The sequence below is a fragment of the Lissotriton vulgaris genome, unplaced genomic scaffold (genome assembly GCF_964263255.1).
Source record: "Lissotriton vulgaris unplaced genomic scaffold, aLisVul1.2 SCAFFOLD_756, whole genome shotgun sequence".
NCBI classification, from domain to species: Eukaryota; Metazoa; Chordata; class Amphibia; order Caudata; family Salamandridae; genus Lissotriton; species Lissotriton vulgaris.
Window position 1 is genome coordinate 155,723 of NW_028251774.1, and position 18,103 is coordinate 173,825.

An 18,103-nucleotide genomic window follows, 5' to 3' on the forward strand; every position below is an offset into this window, starting at 1 on the left:
GTAGAGGAGGTCTTTATGGAGCATTTATTGACTTCTCTACGGCCTTTGACAAGGTGGAAAGAGCTCTGCTTTGGAGTAAGCTAATAAAATTAGGAATGCCCCCGAGCCTATTGAAACTAGTTATTGAACTCCATACAGACACCTGGTGCAGAGTTTTAATGGGTGGTGATAGAGGACTCTCCAGGATAATATCTACCAATAATGGGCTTAAACAGGGCTGCCTCCTGGCCCCACTGTTATTTTCCTTATACATTGCGGATTTACCTAAAGCCATGTTAGCCACGAGTAATGGTATTGCCCCTGTATTAGGGGGATTATCCATCGCATGCTTAATGTATGCTGACGATATTATAATTCTAGACCTCACCCCAAAGGGTCTGAATAATCGTTTAAAAAGTTTGTACTCCTACTCCGTGGCCCACTTTTTAAAAATTAACACCTCAAAAAGTAAAATAATGTGCTTCTGTGGAAGGAGAAAACCTAAATACAGCGATTATTTCTGGTCTGTCGGGGGGGAAAGATTAGAAGTAGTTAAATCCTACCCCTTCCTTGGGAAGATCGTCACGAGTAATCTCTCAGAAAAAACCCATACAGAGAAGAATGGTAGGAAAGCTCTCGCTCAAGGGAGGAGTCTTATCTCCTTATACAAAGCGACAGGTCGGAGGCATTTTTCTATATTGCTCGAAGTCTATCGGGCAAAAATCCCCGCATCTCTAATCTTCGGACTAGAAATAGTGGACATGGCATGCTGGAAATTCCTGGATTCTATTGAGGGAAGAATTCTTCGTAATCTAGCCTCTGTAAATACTGCAAGCTCTACGTCATCGTTGCGACAAGAGTTTGATCTACGTAGTGCACGGTCCCAGGCAGTGGCGAGTGTTGTGAGATGGGTTTTTTATATTGCTGAAGGAAAACCTGGCACCCTGAGGTTTCAAATAAAAAAAGAACTGCTGGGTTCCTATAATGTTTACTCCTCTATAGTAAAAAACTTCAGACAGGCAATTTCTCTATTACAGATTGATGAACAAAGTCTTTTTACACTATCAACTCCCCAATTAAAATTATCTTTAAAAACCTCATCTTGGGAGTTGAGTTTTAGAGCTGATAGTACGATCCGAAAATCTAAGAGAGGAATGTTCACCCTCGGTAACTCTTGTGAAATTAAAAAATTTCAACCATATTTAGGTTGGAATCTTCCTCATGCAGTTAGGCGATTTATCTTACTGTTAAGATATGATTTACTCCCATTGAATTGTTTATTGTCTAAATGGCATGGTGGTACAGATATCTGTGACCTCTGTAAACTCTATCCCCAGGATTTATACCATGTAGTTTTTGTTTGCCCAGCCCTTATGGTACACAGACGAAAATGGGTAAAACCTCTGTGTTTTCAGCTGGGTATTTTTACTGCTTATGATTTCATTGTAGCTATGTTTAATCCTCCTAACGAAATGTTTTGCTTTAAATTGTTTTCCTTCTTTAAATGTTTTTTAACACTGTATTGACATTTCTATTTAAATATGTATTGAAAATTGTTTCTTTTCTTTTTTTACTTTATTGCTAAACTGTTATGTGGATCTCGACAGAGTTCCGTTATCATAAAAATAAAAACTTGAAACTTGAAACTTGAATTTATATTTTTAAATCATTTATAAGTTATTAAAATAATTATTAAAACGGATTAAGTAAGTATATATTATATGTATATGTTTAATTAATGTTTTATTAAATTGTGATCAAGCGCTCTTTGGAGCGCGAAACATGTCACGAAGGTTTATGGCGTGGGTAAACCTTTAAACTTGGACACGCTGCTGTGATTCTGTCGTTAATCTTTCACCTGAGAGCTCGTTTGGAACTCCATTTTCTTGTGGATATTGTTACCGGCTGCTCCACCGGCATCGAGCCACCCCAACCAAAGGCGAGGGATTTTCCAGCAGGAGCATATTTTGGTGATATATATATATATATATATATATATATATATATATATATATATATATATATATATATATATATATTACTTATTAATTTTAAACATTATACAATATTTTTAACTATGTTTATTTTATTTATAACTGTTATTTTATTTTACATATTTTTTTAAAACAAAAAACCCAATATTTTTACTAACGATATTTTTGATGTCGATATTTTTTTCTCGATATTTTTGTACTTACCAAGTTGTAGATAGGATGTCGATATTCTTGACATCGATATTATTGCTCTGATATTTTTGTAGGTCGCTTTTTTGACCTTCGATATTTTGTCAGTGATCCCAATCAGATACTGCTCTGTGTCGGGCCCTATGAATCCCTCTATATTTGGACTTGGAAACCTTTCTGGAAGTCACACCTCCTTCACGGGCACCATCAAGCTGAGGCCAAACGGTAATTCAACTTCAACGGCTGTGGCTTTGATGGTGATCCCGGTCTCCAGGGGCTCTCCAGGCAGAACATTGGCAAAATGTTTCTAAGTCCCACTGCGTGCAGTTTGGAAATATGAAGAGTATATTTTAACACAAGCCAAGGGTCCAGGATCTGGGGGCAAAAAAGGAAAGGTAGGCCTAGATGTGAGCTTCATCTGCCAGTAGGAAGGTAGGCATCAAATGAAGCTCACCAAGCGACGGGGGCACAGCCCCCAGGTCATCCTGCTGAAGGAAGAAAAACGCCAACCCACATACAAGCCCTTTGTCCACTGTCCGGGAGCAATACACATCTCACCACAGGGGATCCATGAATGAATGAAAATGAAAATGAAAATACATTTCTACAGCGCGATTGCTGCCCTGGGGCGTCCAAGCGCTAGGGGTCAGGTGACAGCTTGACACTTACAGGAAGGCCTTTTGGTTCTGAGGCAGGAAAATTACAACTTTTTAAAAGTTTACTTTCCAAAATAGTAACATAAAATCCAACTTGACCATTAAATTCAATTTTAACTTACTATTAAATTGAATCCTTGAACCATTTTTCTAGCTGGTTCCAACCTGATTTTTTCACTTATTAAATGTAATAGTGTAACCCAGTGTTAACTTAAGGGAGAGCCAGCCTTGCCGCAGTGAAAAACGATTTGGTTTTTTTTTTACTTCCAGGACATGTAAAAGATTAAATATGGATGTCCTATTTTTTTCATACCTTTTACCCTGCCAAATGTGCTTTAAAGGCCTAATTTAGGGGTGACACAAGTATTGAAAAGTACGGTTTAAGACTGAAAAAAACGTTTATATTGCCAGGTCGAAAAGGCAGTTTAAAACAGCACTATAAGTGGTAACGGGGGAACCGGAGGCACGTTTTACAGTGCAAGTGGGTGGCACAATGAGTGCTGCAGTCCACTACTAGCTTTCAATTTGCAGGGCCTGGGTATGTGTTGTACCATATAATAGGGAAGTACAAGTAAACTAAATATGTCAATTAGGGGTATGCCAAACCTACCATGTTTATAGAGGAGAGAGCACAAGCACTTTATCACTGGTTGGCAGCCGTAAAATGCTCTAAACCCTAATGCCAAAAAAAGGGGCTCAGTGAAAGAAGAAATAAAATATGGAGGAATACAACGCAAAAGATGGTCATTTGTAATAGTATTCCAACTTCAATCTTCAAATATTTGGGGTAAATCTATTTCTGGTGTCCTTGTCATAGTGATGGTTAGCAGTAAGCCTAGAATATGAGCATGTTTTTGCGTGTGCCTTTAAAGACAAGCTGCATCGGCTTATGAAACCCAGGGGCATATTGCCAAGGGCAACTATCGCTGCTTTTTCGGAGAATTGTGCTGAGAAAGCGGTGATACTGCTAGAGCCCTATTAACAAGGGCATTTTTAAGCCTGGCCCAAGCCCACTTTGCATGTCGGCAATAAACATCGCTAATGACATGCAAAGTGGGCGTTCCCACGTCCAACCACATGAAAAATGTGGTTGGAGGTGGGAACACCCTATTACCAAGGCAGGCGTTGGGAGGAAAAGACCTGCGATAAACTTGTTTATCGCAGGTCTCCCAACGCCTGCTCTGAACAGGCGTTAGGCATTGATGACATGGGGGTGTGGACCATAAAGCTGAATCCACCCCCCCCCCCCCCATATTAACAAGGCCCACATTAGCGCGTGAAAACAACGTTTGTTTTCATGCGCTAATGTGCCATATCGCCGCTATCGCCGGATTTCAATTCGCCTACCTGATGCACATTGATAATTGCGCGCTAAAACGGCGATGAAATCCAGCGATAGCCGGCGATACGGGAATGTACGTTGTGCGTTTTCCAACGCACTCCTTGGTAATATGCCCCCCAGTCCCTGAGTGTAATCAGTGGCGTTAAGAGACGTGCATTACTGTTTACATACCCAATTTATGTTGAAGCCAAGTACACCGTTCAGTTGAAAATAGGACAGGTAATTTGATTCTAACCACTTTGCTGTATCCAGCATTTTCCAACCACGACACTGTACTCTCCTCCTGAAAAAGCACAGCGCTAAGAAAAAAACGTAGATTCTGTAGGCACTGGCGGACAAGAGCAGCAGGGGCCTTAATAGGGGAAGCTAGAGGACTTGGAATATTTGTCAATGATAGGGAAAAGAAAAAAGCCAAGAAGTGGACAAAAATAAACGAGGAACCGAACTTTGATCTTCTCCATAATTGGTTTTAGGTAATTGGATTTCATTTATGAAAAGAGGAAAAGAAGGCAATCGTCGAGCAAGTGGAAACCCGAAGGACAACGGGAAAACGAGTTAAATTGCACATTCTGAGCACACAGGCCGCGTTGTGGATTGCAAGAGAGCTGATATGAAAGGGAGAAGTGTAACAGAGAACACAAAAGATATTTTAGGAGAAATGTGAAGTATTCGTAAAAGGAGGCAAAGTTACCAGTGTAATAGTTTTGGAGGGAAAAACTTTTTTTTTAGATTCACTGAGACATTTTTAAAAACCAATGCATGTGAACAAAACGTAAAATTACAAGCTTTGGAGACCGCCCAAACATACTTCTTGTCTATAACTGCATTTTTTTAGGTCTAGCCTACAGTCCGCTTTAAAATCACGCCAGCCTCATGTGTCAAAATAATGTCATTTAAAAAACTCCACACACATATATATACACACATAAAAGAGCTTTGGATGAGAGCAATTGTCACTTGGGGGCATATTTACAACAGACAGCGATAAATATCGCTTTTATATTTATCGTTGTGTATCGCTGGAATTTATCACCATGCTTGCTCTGTATTTACAACGCATAGCGCAATAGCGATATAAATTCTAGTGATAGTGGGAAAATCACGATTTGCATGGAACATTGCTGGTTTTCCAGAGATGTTCCCTTCAAAATGGCGATATTCTTGTTGATACGACCATGTGGTCGTAACACAAGAATCCACCCCCCATGTTAGGTATGGGTTAGTCTTGATTTTAGCAGACGTTAGTTATTGGCGAAAACAGCGGTTTTCGCCCAAAACTAACGTTTGCTAAAATGCGTGGGCCACCTTGTAAATATCGCGATGTGCACATCAGCGATATTTACAAGGATATACTGCCCAGTGATGCCCACTTTGCATCTCATTAGAAATGCAAAGGGAGGCGTCGGAAAAAAGGGTGCTAACATGCGCTAATGCATGTTAGCACCCTCTTGTAAATAGGGTGATCTTTTTATCTCCGCTTTTTTGGCTTTAAAAGCCAAAAAAGTGGAGGTATGGCCCTTGTAAATACGCCCCATGGTTTGCGGAACAGTCTCATGCATTTTGCTCCTGCACTCTATTAAATGGGGCAATGGGTCAGCCTGCTTCAGCCATTGGCTCTCTTGCACTGTGAGTGACAACATTCTTCCTGATCACTTAGGTTCATCTATAAAAAGAAGAGTGCTCCAGGGAAGTGCTTCTGGGCCAATACTATACATTGCTTGTACCTTTTTCTGACCATTGTTTAACCATATATTCTTTAATTTATGGCCTAATTTGCAACAAAATGACACAGCGCGGCGCCGCAAGCCATTTTGCTGCGCCAAGCTGCGTCATTTTAAAAGCACAGGGATGCATCATGTTTACAACAATATGACGCATATCTGTGCTTTCCCCTGTGATGGCACATAATTGGCTGCCATGTGCCAACGCAGGCACCCTTGCACCATGGTGCAAGGGTGTCTTCGTTGATGGGATGGTTGTTGTTGTTCAGGAAGGGACACCTTTCTGCATAAAAACAATAGTACATGGTATTTTCCTCTTTCTATGCATGCTGCAGAATGCAGCACACATAAAAAGAAGTAAAAACGAGGAACAATTAAAGTATTTCTCCTCCTTTAGCCTCCTTGCGCCTCCCCTGGTGAGGCATAGGATTCTGACACATTCCCAGGTTTATGAAATGTTGTATAGCTGGGAATGCTGCAGAATCCATTGGTGTTGTGGGAACCCCTACAGCAACACCCATGGCATGCCCTTTTCACGCAAACTGATGCGTGAAAAGAGGCCATATTTATTTAATCCTTGCAGGGTGGCTTTTCGTGGCCTTGTAAATATGGGCCAGCACACTGCACCGCCAGTGTGTCCAAAAAAGGGACACCCCGGCGGCGTAAGCGGCTTGTAAATTAGCCCCTATGACTTCACCTTAAAGAAATTATAAGACATTCATTTAGGTGTGTCAATAAAACACACATTTTCCATGTCATGTACGTTAAAACTAAAAATACTTTCTATACCTTTTCTAAGCACACCTTCCTGCTAGAAAGCTCACGGATAGGTCTATTAAAATGATAAATAATTGTTTTTTTCATATAACATTTTAATTGCAAGCATATGGATGCCATATTTAGGTGGCACCATGTTATTTTTTATATATATGTTTATTAGACAAGTGTTTATAAGAACAAATTATCAATCAAATGAATATGCACTGTGTGAATATCACTTTTTTGTTTCCTTTTTGTTGAAACTCATGTATAGCAGTAACATTAACTGTGTGCCAGAGAGTTACAGTTAAAACCTTGAGTCCTCTTTACTGTCACTAGGTTTTTGCCACTGCCTGCCTGGGGTTCCAAGGCTTATCCTGTCCTTTTTCCTGACATAGGGGAGCAGTATCTTTTTACTTTTTCATATTGTGCACTATCATATTGATGTACTGTATCATGTAGCTTTACTATCTGAGTGGGTTCACGGTGGGAATCTCAGGGGCCTTGTTATTTCCCGCCAGTGCTCAAAGTCTTCAGTCAACTTTTCATCTGTCCTCACTAGTCTCATCCTAACTTCCTCAGACACACAGCACTCACTTAGATCCATGAACTATCCAGCCACTTTGGGAGCTCCAGGGCTCAGCCACTGTATTGCCACAATTCATCTGGCTAACAGTAATGTGAAGCTTACAAACCTTTTCTTTATTTTGTGTTTTGTACGGGTGGCCCTACGCCTAGTAAATATGTCTGTGGTTAAAGTGCGATTTCAGTGGGTGACCTTTCAGCATAAACAACCACCAATAAAAATGTTTTTACAATTAATCAGTTTGCCAAGGCTTGACCTATTGGTTATGTCAATACTTGTCCTAGTTTTCTTCACCTGAGCTCTGGCCTTCTGGATGTGTAGTCCTGGAAGACTATCTGAAACATGCACCCAAGTGTCTGTGACGTCTGCCACTGAAAAGGGATTTTAGGAACACCTTTTACACCATCACTGATCCATGCTATATCTATAATTATTTGAGAATTAGTGCACTCTTGAAACAAATGTGATGTTTGGTAATGTACACCTCGAATTACTGTGATTGTTGGACCTGGCAGCTCTAGGGTGGTCTTATCCCTTCTTTTTGCCTGCCTCCCTCCATTGTTTTACCTCATCTTTGCTGAGTTTTTTGACTGTGCACTTTACAACTGCTGACCAGTGCTAAAGTGCTTGTGCTCTCTTCCCTAAACATGGTGACATTGGCGTAACCACAACTGGTATATTTAATTTACTTATAAGTCCCTAGAAAAGTGCACTATTACATGTTCCCTGGGCCTGTAAATTAAATGCTATTAGTGGGCCTTCAACGATCATTGTGCTACCCACTTAAGTAGCCCTCTAACCATGGCACAGGCCTGCCATTGCAGAGCCTGTATGTGCAGTTTTGCACTACCTCTCCGATTTGGCATGGTAACCCTCTTGCGAGGCCTAAACCATCCCGTTTTATCCATATAAGTCAGCCCTAAGTTATGCCCTGTCTAACCCGCAGGACAGAGTGCAATGTATTTAAAGGCAGGAAACATACTTTTATGTTTTACACGTCTTGGTAGTGAAAAACGCCCAATTTTGTTTTTCACTACTGCCAGGGCTATCTCTCCCCTAGGATAACATTGGGATTACCCTTTTACATCTTTAAAGTGTAATTCACAATTGTGAAGAAATATACTTTCCGCGTCTAGTGTCACATTACACAATTTAAAATCACAACTCATGGTGAAGTTGGATTTTAAATTACAGTTTGGCAAATGCCACTTTGAGAAAGTTGGTATTTACTTACTTTAGCCATTTGGTGCCTGCTGCCAGTCTCAGTTCAGTTTAGGTTGGGTGAGAACTAGGCTTTGTGTATTCCCTCTAGACAGCTGCTCACAAAGAGAGCTTAATTGTGTCTTGACAGGGCTTGCTGGGAGGAAGAGCTGGGCACAGCCGCACACTTACACCTGAATAGGCTGTGTCCTGTCCACACACACAGGGTTGCATACCCCCTGTATTGAGTCTAACGCCTGGGCAGGTAAGGAGAACCTCTGTGCACTTCACAGCTGTCTTTGAAGTCTCCCTCACTTCAAAGGCATAACTGGGTGTAAGTACTGGACCACTGATACCATGTGAAGACTATGCCGGGGAGAAGAACTGCTGTGCTTCTCAAAAAGAACTGCCACTCTGCTAGACTGCTGCTTTGCTGGACTCTTGCCTTGCTGAGCTGTCCTGCTGCCTGCTGTTCTCCTGCCTGGGTGAGAAGGACTAGACCTGCACCACTTGAACCTAGAGTGACTCAAAGGGCTTGCTGGCTTGCCTCCTGTTCTAAGTTTCAGGAACTTCCAAGACTTCACCTCATCCTGCTAGAACACCTGGACTTTGCTTACTGCTAGTCTTGCCCTGCCTAGAGGTGCCAACCCAGTCCTGGGCCCCTGGCTGTGGGTATAAAGTGCTGCTTCAACCAGAACCCACGTATACTCATTATAACCGGCGCATCTTCACCTTTGTGTGAGTCAAAACCAGTGCATCCTTTTTGTTTCGTGGAGCAGACCCAGCGCATCGCCTTCAGAATTGAGGTATCCCTACGATGGGAGCAGCAGCCGTGCATCGTATTCGGATCCAGCGCGTCACACTTACAACCGATGCATCACCACAGTTGCATGGAGAGAATCAACACCTCTCGTCCACTGCATAGCTCGGAACCGATGCATCGCTTCGGCTGCACCTTGCATCTTCGTCAACGACAAAGCATTCTGGGCCCAAGTGTGTCCATGTATCCGGCCCGCACTCCATCGCAGTCAGCCTGAACTTTTGACTTTGCCCCACTCCAGCGCGACCTGATATCCCATTTAACCGCTTATTGCGTCTAATCACTATTTTACCTTTATTCTTTACAAACTCATATCTTGACTTCTACTTGCTGGATTTTGTCATTTTGGTCTTGCTTTATTTATAAAATTATAATCTATTTTTCTACATTGGAGTGCGGTCTTTTTGTGGTGTTTTCACAGTGTTGCTGTTTGAAGTGTTTCACAAATACTTTGCACATTGCTTCTTAAGTTAAACCTGACTGCTCTGTGCCAAGCTACCAGAGGGTGAGCACGGGAAAATTTAAGGTGTGTTGTGAATTACCCTGACTAGTATTGTGGTTCTGCTCGGACATGGTGCATGCCTCTGCCAACTAGAAACCCACATTCAATGATGCTTTTTCATAAGTACCAAACAACCTACCCCTCTGGCTTTGGCAACCGCTTAGTAGTTTTTATTTGATGCAAGTTAGGATCAACTGTCAGAAAAAGTTGGTGTTATTTAAGAACTTTACTTTGCTTTGGATGCACAGTGATTTGTATTATTCTTAGCATGGACAGAATGAGAAGAAGGAGTTAGGAAGAATTAACCTTTTCAGTTAAATGCACCAGTCGACATGGCAGTTAACAACTGCGCACAGACACTGCGGTGTCAAGGATGAGTTGCAGTTTCAGGGCTACTTGTGTGGGTGGTAGAATCAGTGCTGCAGGCCCACTAGTAGTATTTGATTTACCAGACCTGGCACACTTAATGCACTTTACTAGGGGCCTACTGGTGAACCAAATATGCCAATCACGGAGAACCAATCACAATAGCAATTTACACAGGGAGCACTTGCACTTTGACACTGATCAGCAGTGGCAAAGTGCCCAAAGCATCTAAGCCAGCAAAAACAAAATCCCGTACAGCATCAAAAATACAGTAGGTAGAAGCAAAAAGTCAGGGGAAACCACCACCCCAAAGATGCCAAGTCTAACAGCACCAATCAATGAAAATTTGTTCAGCTCCTGCAAACTATCATGAGGTTTAAGTGACTATGGAAACATGAAAAACTGGAAAACAAAAGGGAATAGGCGTTGACACCAAAAGCTCATAGAGAGAGATAGCAGAGAGATAGGTTTTTGGCTCTCAATGATGATAACAAGAGGAGACCGTCTTAGGCCCAGATTTAGAGTTTGGTGGATAAGATAGTCCATCACAAACATGACAGATGTTTTGTCTGCTGTATTACAACTACATTATATCCTATGGCACTTGTGATACAGGGGAGATGGCTTGTGACAAAGTAATCCACCTGTCAAACTCTGAATCCGGCCCTTAGTCTAGCACTCATGAATTTAATCTGAGTTGTGACCCACGGATCCAAAAATCTAATGACCCATGCAAACCAAACCACAATACTAAAGAGGTTAACACTTTACTTTACGGCCAGCTCTGTGTTTGTGGAAGGAATATAGCACTGGACCTTTGCGATATTGTAATATTGTATTTGTAATTATGTATAGATCTGCCAATTTGAGGGTATTCTAACCAAGGAAGGCCATTCACAGCCCCCTGGAATTGCATACAAAATATTGTTTAAAGATCTGCCAGTCCTTTTATTATAATCACCACCTGTTCATCTCCTAGGAAGCTGGGCAATTCACTGAGGTCCAGATTTACTAAAAATATAACACAGCACAACAACTAAATTTGCAGCGCTGCATTGCATGGAAAAAAGAGAGCAGACAACCCTATATCATATATTTCCATGCGTTGGTGCACTTTTGGCTGTAATGCCCCAAAGCACACACCCTTGTGCCAAGAGCAAGTGTTGAACCTGGCATTTTTGCTGTGGTTTTCCCCTCAACTTTTTGCCTACAATCCTCCTGTTTTTGCTGACTTCGTTTTTGCTGGCCTTAGGACTCTGCACACGTTACCACTAAGAACCAGTAATAAAGTGCTTTTGCTGTTTCCTTTAAACATTTTAAAATTGGCTTACGCCCAATTGGCACATTTAATTCACTTATAAGTCCCTAGTTAAGTGGTACTACATGTACAGCGGGCCATTAAATTCATTGCCACTAGTGGGACTGCAGAGCTTTTTGTCCCTGCTACCTAAGTAGAAGTTTGAAATAAGTGTCAGGTCAGTCACTTCAGCCTATGTGAAGTTTTAAACTGCCATTTCGTCCTGGCAAAATACACCTTTTGCCAGGCATAAACCTTTCTTTTTAATACATATGTCATCCCTACTGGTAGGCCCTAAACAGTGTGCAGAGTATTTAAAAAGTTGGACATGCACTTTTGACTTTGACATGGTAGTGAAAAACTCTTGAATTCGATGTTCACTACTACAAGGCCTGCCTCTCCGATAGGATAACATTGGGCTACCTGAATGTCGAATTTGGTGTCTAGAGAATTGCAATTGAAAACCTTCTTAAATGTTAAAGTTGGATTTTAGCTCACAATTCTGAAAATGCCACTTCTGTAAAGTTAAAGACACACAAATGATAGACGGAGGAGGAGAAAGGTCAAGACTGATTTGCATATGGCTGGGTCCAAACTGGGACTAAAGATAGTTGTTGGGAAAGAGGCAGGAGGTGGGGTGGAAATTTGGAAATGTTGGGAGGCTGCTGTGAGAATGTAAGGCAGAGCCTGAAAAGATATCTGTAGCCCAAGCATGTCAGCGTGAATGCCTTCCAGGTACGTGACCATCTGATTGAACTGGGAGGTTTGCACTTGGATGGCATTCAGCACTGCCGGCTAACCCACAGAGATCTGACTCAGGATATCAATGGTCTCCACACTAAGGGCAACAGGGGAGACAGTGGCAGGGGGTGCGGTGCCTGGTGGGAAAGAGATTTTTCCCATCTTAGGGGCGCGGGCCCGGGCAGCTTTTTGCGAAGCAGCAGGGAGGGTGGAGATGGAACCTGGGGGTGGCGGACATGGATGTAGCGGATCCAGTACGGGGGAGTCGGCCACCACCAGGGAGTGGCCACCGGAGCTTGACCATGAAGAAGATGATGATGACTCATTGTAATGATCCTCCATGGCATTCCATCACCCTCTGGGCCACAGTTTCCCTCTGTGTCAATGCAGTGAGGAGAACCACTGTGGCTAGCTGCTTCCCCAATGGCCCCTGCCCTGTCTCCTTCGCTGCCCTGGGTTGATGCTGAAATAAGAGTAGAAATAGGTTCATTGCAATTGCCTAAACACACTAGGTAAGCATATCATTACACAACACATAACACAATAGCATGGGTCACAACTTGCACAAGGATAACTACATTGGCTCCATCATTTGCATGAGAACATGTATGAATGCTACATGACCAGTGCACAGTTGCTCATAATGGTGTCTAACCACAGTCTGCTCCAACTGCATGTGTGATCATATTGTAAATCCACCCTCATGTGTGCAGCAGGAGATCTCATCTCCCTGTCAACCTAGGCCCTTGTAAGAGACCATAGTTACCGGATGCCAACAAATGGGATGTTCACATGGAATGCATAACTACCTCTCCACACAAGGCCCTGCAATCAGCAAATGGTCACGTGTCCCTAACCCACAACACGTAGAACCGCTGGGCACCTGCTACAGAGAAGTAGCAGCGATATGTGACTAACAATAATCCGTTGACATGGAAGTGCCCATTTCACACTGTTCGCACTTCCCAAGTGAAACTATTACATCTGTCCACTCCCAGATGACGCAGTTGACAGATGCACATGAGTAGCCTAGCTAGGTGTCACATGCTGTACAGAAGAGTAGAATGGAGACAATCTGGCTCCAAGTTGTGTGGTATTTCAGCACAAATGACCAATTCATATGAGTCTGCCTAGGAACATCCCCAGTTAAGATTGGTTCATGTGAGCACATCTTTTTCACATTTTGCAAGTCTCAATGCCATTAGAACACTGAAAGGACATGAGGCTTTGTAAATATCCAGTTCATGAAGAGGTCCTAATTGTGTCCATACGGGAAGATAACACACTGTAGCTTCCATGTTTTCCTAACACAAATACCTAAGTAGTACTGAGTGTTGACACATATGACCTCAACATGTCAACTTATCACTCCCTGATGCATATCACCAGTCACAGATTGACCCTACACAGATGCACATGTGCATCCCACCTGACTGGATGCACCCATCCCAATGGCTTGCAAAGTAACATTGCCTGAAAGTACTGGAAGTGTTCCAACCATGTGTGTCATTGCCTCAACATTTTTGATCTGGCTAATGTTTGTTTTCTGCACTCGATCAGTGACTACTGGATTTGATACCGGAGCACCCTGACCCCAGAACCCAACCCGTATTAGAGATCAGGCGTAGAGGACAAACAAATAATTAATTTGGTCCCACGCAGGGGTACTGATTTCCACTGCGGCCGCCTTCACAGGATATATATCAGATCATTATGTCTACCTCTATATTCAATTTGAGAAATCCGCATTGGAGTCTTCCTGATTTCTTCAGATTACTGGTGGTTTTTTCAAAACCTTCCAAGGCACTATTAGAAGGATTATCTTACAAATGCACTGTCTTCCCCTGCATCGTTCTCCTTGCCCTGAAGAAGACCCACCCTGACGCTTTCCTAAATAAGGATTAAGCCAGGCTCGAAACGTCAACGTTGTGTTTGGGCCAGTTTTTCAGGTCATCTGGTTCTTAATTAGCAGGCAATTCTACCAGAAACACTGGTTTCCCTTTCATACTGACCACGTCAGCTTCTTTTTCACTTGTATAAATTGTACATAAAATTGTTTCACTCATGTATATATGACACTCACTTCACTCATGTCACAGAGCACTGTCATACTTCACTCCATTTATTGTCACTCTTATCTTCTATTGAATTGTTGACAGCCTTTTCTAAAAATGCAAAATAATCCTCCAAGTGAATACGTTTGACGCAGTGCATAATTGTCTCTCTTTTGTGTTCTGACTTAATCACTAAATGCATTGTGATTATAAACCAAAATGTATGTTTTTTTTATTTGTTTTTTTTGGGATTCATTTCTTGTAATTTGAAGCAATTATTTCCTGACAGAACCAACCATCTCAACATTGTATGGCACAGAGGTTGTGGCACACCACTGACCAATGTTTGTGACATTCCTCCAGATGCAGCAACACTGGCTTGGAATGAACATGTGGTCAGAAACTGCTGTAAAGCCACGTTTAGGTTCCTTGTTTTGAATGAAGTGGGATTGCTATTGTGAGGTTGTCGCCATGCCTCCAGCAGATTCCATGAACCAATTGTCATTTGCCTACTCTATTTGACATTGTCAGATGTATCCCCGCCGACCATATTGTTGAGGTCTACACATGAAATTTGTGGTCACTGACACAGATCATTTCAGTAATGTATTATTTAACTCAGTTGCTGACATTATGGCAGCCTACGGTTGGAACAATGGAATAAAGAAGTCATGACACTGTACACTTGTATGTCTGTGTTGGGGTGACATGGTTGTGATACTCAGTAGCACATTGTTGACATTCAACATGTTCATGCATACACAAGTAACCGCTACTTTCATTTGGTGGTACACAAGGTTATAACTTCATTATTTGCTAGATGTGAATGATGCTACATGTGCTAATGATTTTTTTTAAAGTGATTTTATTGCAGTGCACGTTGTGAAAGATTTAGAATACACATAGAGTGAAAAGGTGAAAACACTGGAGTGTAGTTGTGTGTTGGTGGATGTAGCCATTTTTGTAGGAGCCACATTGTTCTTAAGTCCAAAGTCCAACAGATTCCTTCTATCAGAAATGAAATGTGTCCTGGCATAGTCAACAAATTCATGGCGTTGCACACAAAGGAGGACTTCAGGGACAACCATCCTTCCTGGAGGTGGTGGGTGCCTTGCCAACCGAATCTCCTGCTGTTTGTTATGGACGTCCCTTCTTACAAATGCAGGGGGAGGGATCCGCTGCTGCAGGGTCTGGGGTGTCTGAGGAGTCTTCATTTGTTAGGGTGATGTTGATATGTCTCAGCACCCCAATGAGCTGGCCCATATTCTCATTGCGAGTGTCCAGCCTCTGGTCTATAGACCTTTGCAGCTGCTTCATCTACCGTAGTTCCTTAAGTACCTGGCTCATCACTCCTTGATTGTCCTCATAGACGCACATGAGTCAGGTGATGTTGGCCTGGTCTTCAGTGGCACCGGTGGCCCCACTTCGCCGGCCCACAGAGACCCTCCCACTACCCCCACCCCCACGGGCCTATGGCCTTGGCCCAGCCTGCACCCTCACACTGGCTCCTCCGTCCTCAATGACTGTGTTGCCAATGCTCACCTCTGGAAGGGGCACTGGAGTGCAAGAGATGTTGCTGCCAGTGCTAGGTCCACCGGTTATTGGGGCAGAGGTCTGCTGAGATGTTGCAGCTAGGGTGGGAAGTATGGTTGTGGGCATAGTGAGACTCGCTGTTTCTGTCTGCCCAGGTTGTCCAGATGGGCTAGGTTGGTAATCCATGTCCATGTGGCCAGGAGATTCAGCATCACTGAAGGCTTGATCCTGTGTGGGGGGGAGAGGTGGACAGTGGTCTGTATCCTGTAACTTCACAAATATAAAGCGGGATTGACCTGTTGAGCCATAGAGTAGATTGTTATTGTTTTAAGTGTGGTACGTGCATCATTCCACATCATTTGGTACAGTGAGTTCAGGCCTGAAAGGGACAACAGTGTTGGAGGTTGACATAGTGTACTATCTCCGTTGTGTTTGATTCTATTGCAAGACTTCGGGAGACATCTATGACATGAAGGAATATTGGCCTGACCAATGGCTGTACTGATCTGCTTCATGTTGACATGAGGGATGGACATGGCATCTCCCAATAACTTGAAGCAAAGACAGTGTAGATGTTACATGTGTATTAGTAAACACCAAGTCCTAGGTGGGTGTAATACAGACATACACACTATTTGGTAGCACATTTTGTACTGGTAATCATGTGTGCAGTGCAGTGTCAATAGGTCACCAGTCATTTCATGTCAGCTGTGTTACCATCACACATTACTGATATTTCAGTTACACACTTGATAGAGTGTAACTCAGGTTCTCTTTCTTATCATTTCTGAATACCAGGTGAAGTTCAGGCTGGGTAGGCAGGTGTGCCTGAGCAGCGTATTGGGTGTGAGGTGCACAGTTCATATGACATGGGGATCAGTGTTGATATGGCTGACAAGTGGCCATGGAGAAACACCACTGGTACAAATTGTTAAGTGTTGCAGAAACAGGGCCTCATAGTAGTTGTAGTCATGTCACTCTCTCCTACCCCACATTTGACCAATGGCTACCTATCTATGAGGTAAGGCTCAGAAGTCACGTTGCTGACAAGTGAGAATGAGCAAACAGCACTGGTGCCTCTTGCTAAGTGTTGTAGCAACAGGGCCTCATGGTAGTTGTAGTCATGTCGCTCTCTCTTACCCCTCACTTGACCAATGGCTACCTGCCTTTGAGGAGAAGCTCAGTAGTCACATGGCTGACAAGTGAGTATGAACAAAGAACATTGGTGCCTCTTGTTAAGTGTTGCAGCAACAGGGCCTTATGGTAGGTGTAGTGTTTCAATTTCTATTTGCCAACACTAGCAAAACTGCTTTGTGTTACATACTGGTTAGCAAAATGCTGTTGTGGTTGGCCATTTGATTAATAATTTCCACATAATATGGGTCCTGGGATGATGATTTGATGGTAATGCACTTACAGACAGTATTTCCACATGTGGGATGTAATGGAGGGTGATACATGTGGACTGTTGTGCAGGGCTACTGATTGTAACTGCCAATCACACATCTCTGACACTTTAGCTACTGCATATGGGAAAGGTGGCTGAGACAGACGATAGCAAGAAGTGAGATGTGTACAAACAGTAATTTGATATATTGTGAGAGTTGGTGTAACTTGCCAGTCTCCATTGCCCTAGGTATTCATGTGAAGCCCGCAGGATGGCATGCACCTTCTTCTTTCAGGGTATGAGTTGTAATGGTGGGCTGGGAGGGACACCGCCAGTCCTCTGAGCCTCCAGGTTGTGCCTGGAGGCGCGCTTCTTTATCCTCATCTTCAGCTCATGCAACCTTTTCCTGATGTCCTCCTTTGTGTGCAGGGTGGTACCTACAGCATTGACTTTGCTCACTACCCTGTGCCACATTTCATTATTCCTAGCGATAGACGTTTGTTGGACTTGGGAACCAGACAAATGTACCTCTAATCTAATGATTTCATCCACCATCACTAACAACTCGGTGTCAGAGGCATGTGTTAAATGAAATCAATGTGTATCAGTGAGGATAACACAAAATGGATATTAAACAAGGAATGACAAAGAAAGTTGTGCAAAAAAAGTGTATGGAGTGAGTGTGATGGCATAGTGTAGTAAGGGCTGCCTTCTCTTTCAACCAATGTGGTGTGTCACTGTGCCCTCGGTGTAACGGCTAAGGATCGTGGGCAGGGATGGAGTCTGTTTTATACTTTGAATTGTAAGTGTGTCCACTTAGGCAATGGCCATCAGCTGTGTAGCTTTTTTCTGCATCCAATGGACACTTTTGTGGTGTTTCGCGGTAGCAGTAGCGCATATGTCTATTGCCGTAAAGAAACACCAGATTAGAGACCATCAGTACAATGCTTTAATTGTAATCTGCTCAGCGGTTGTAC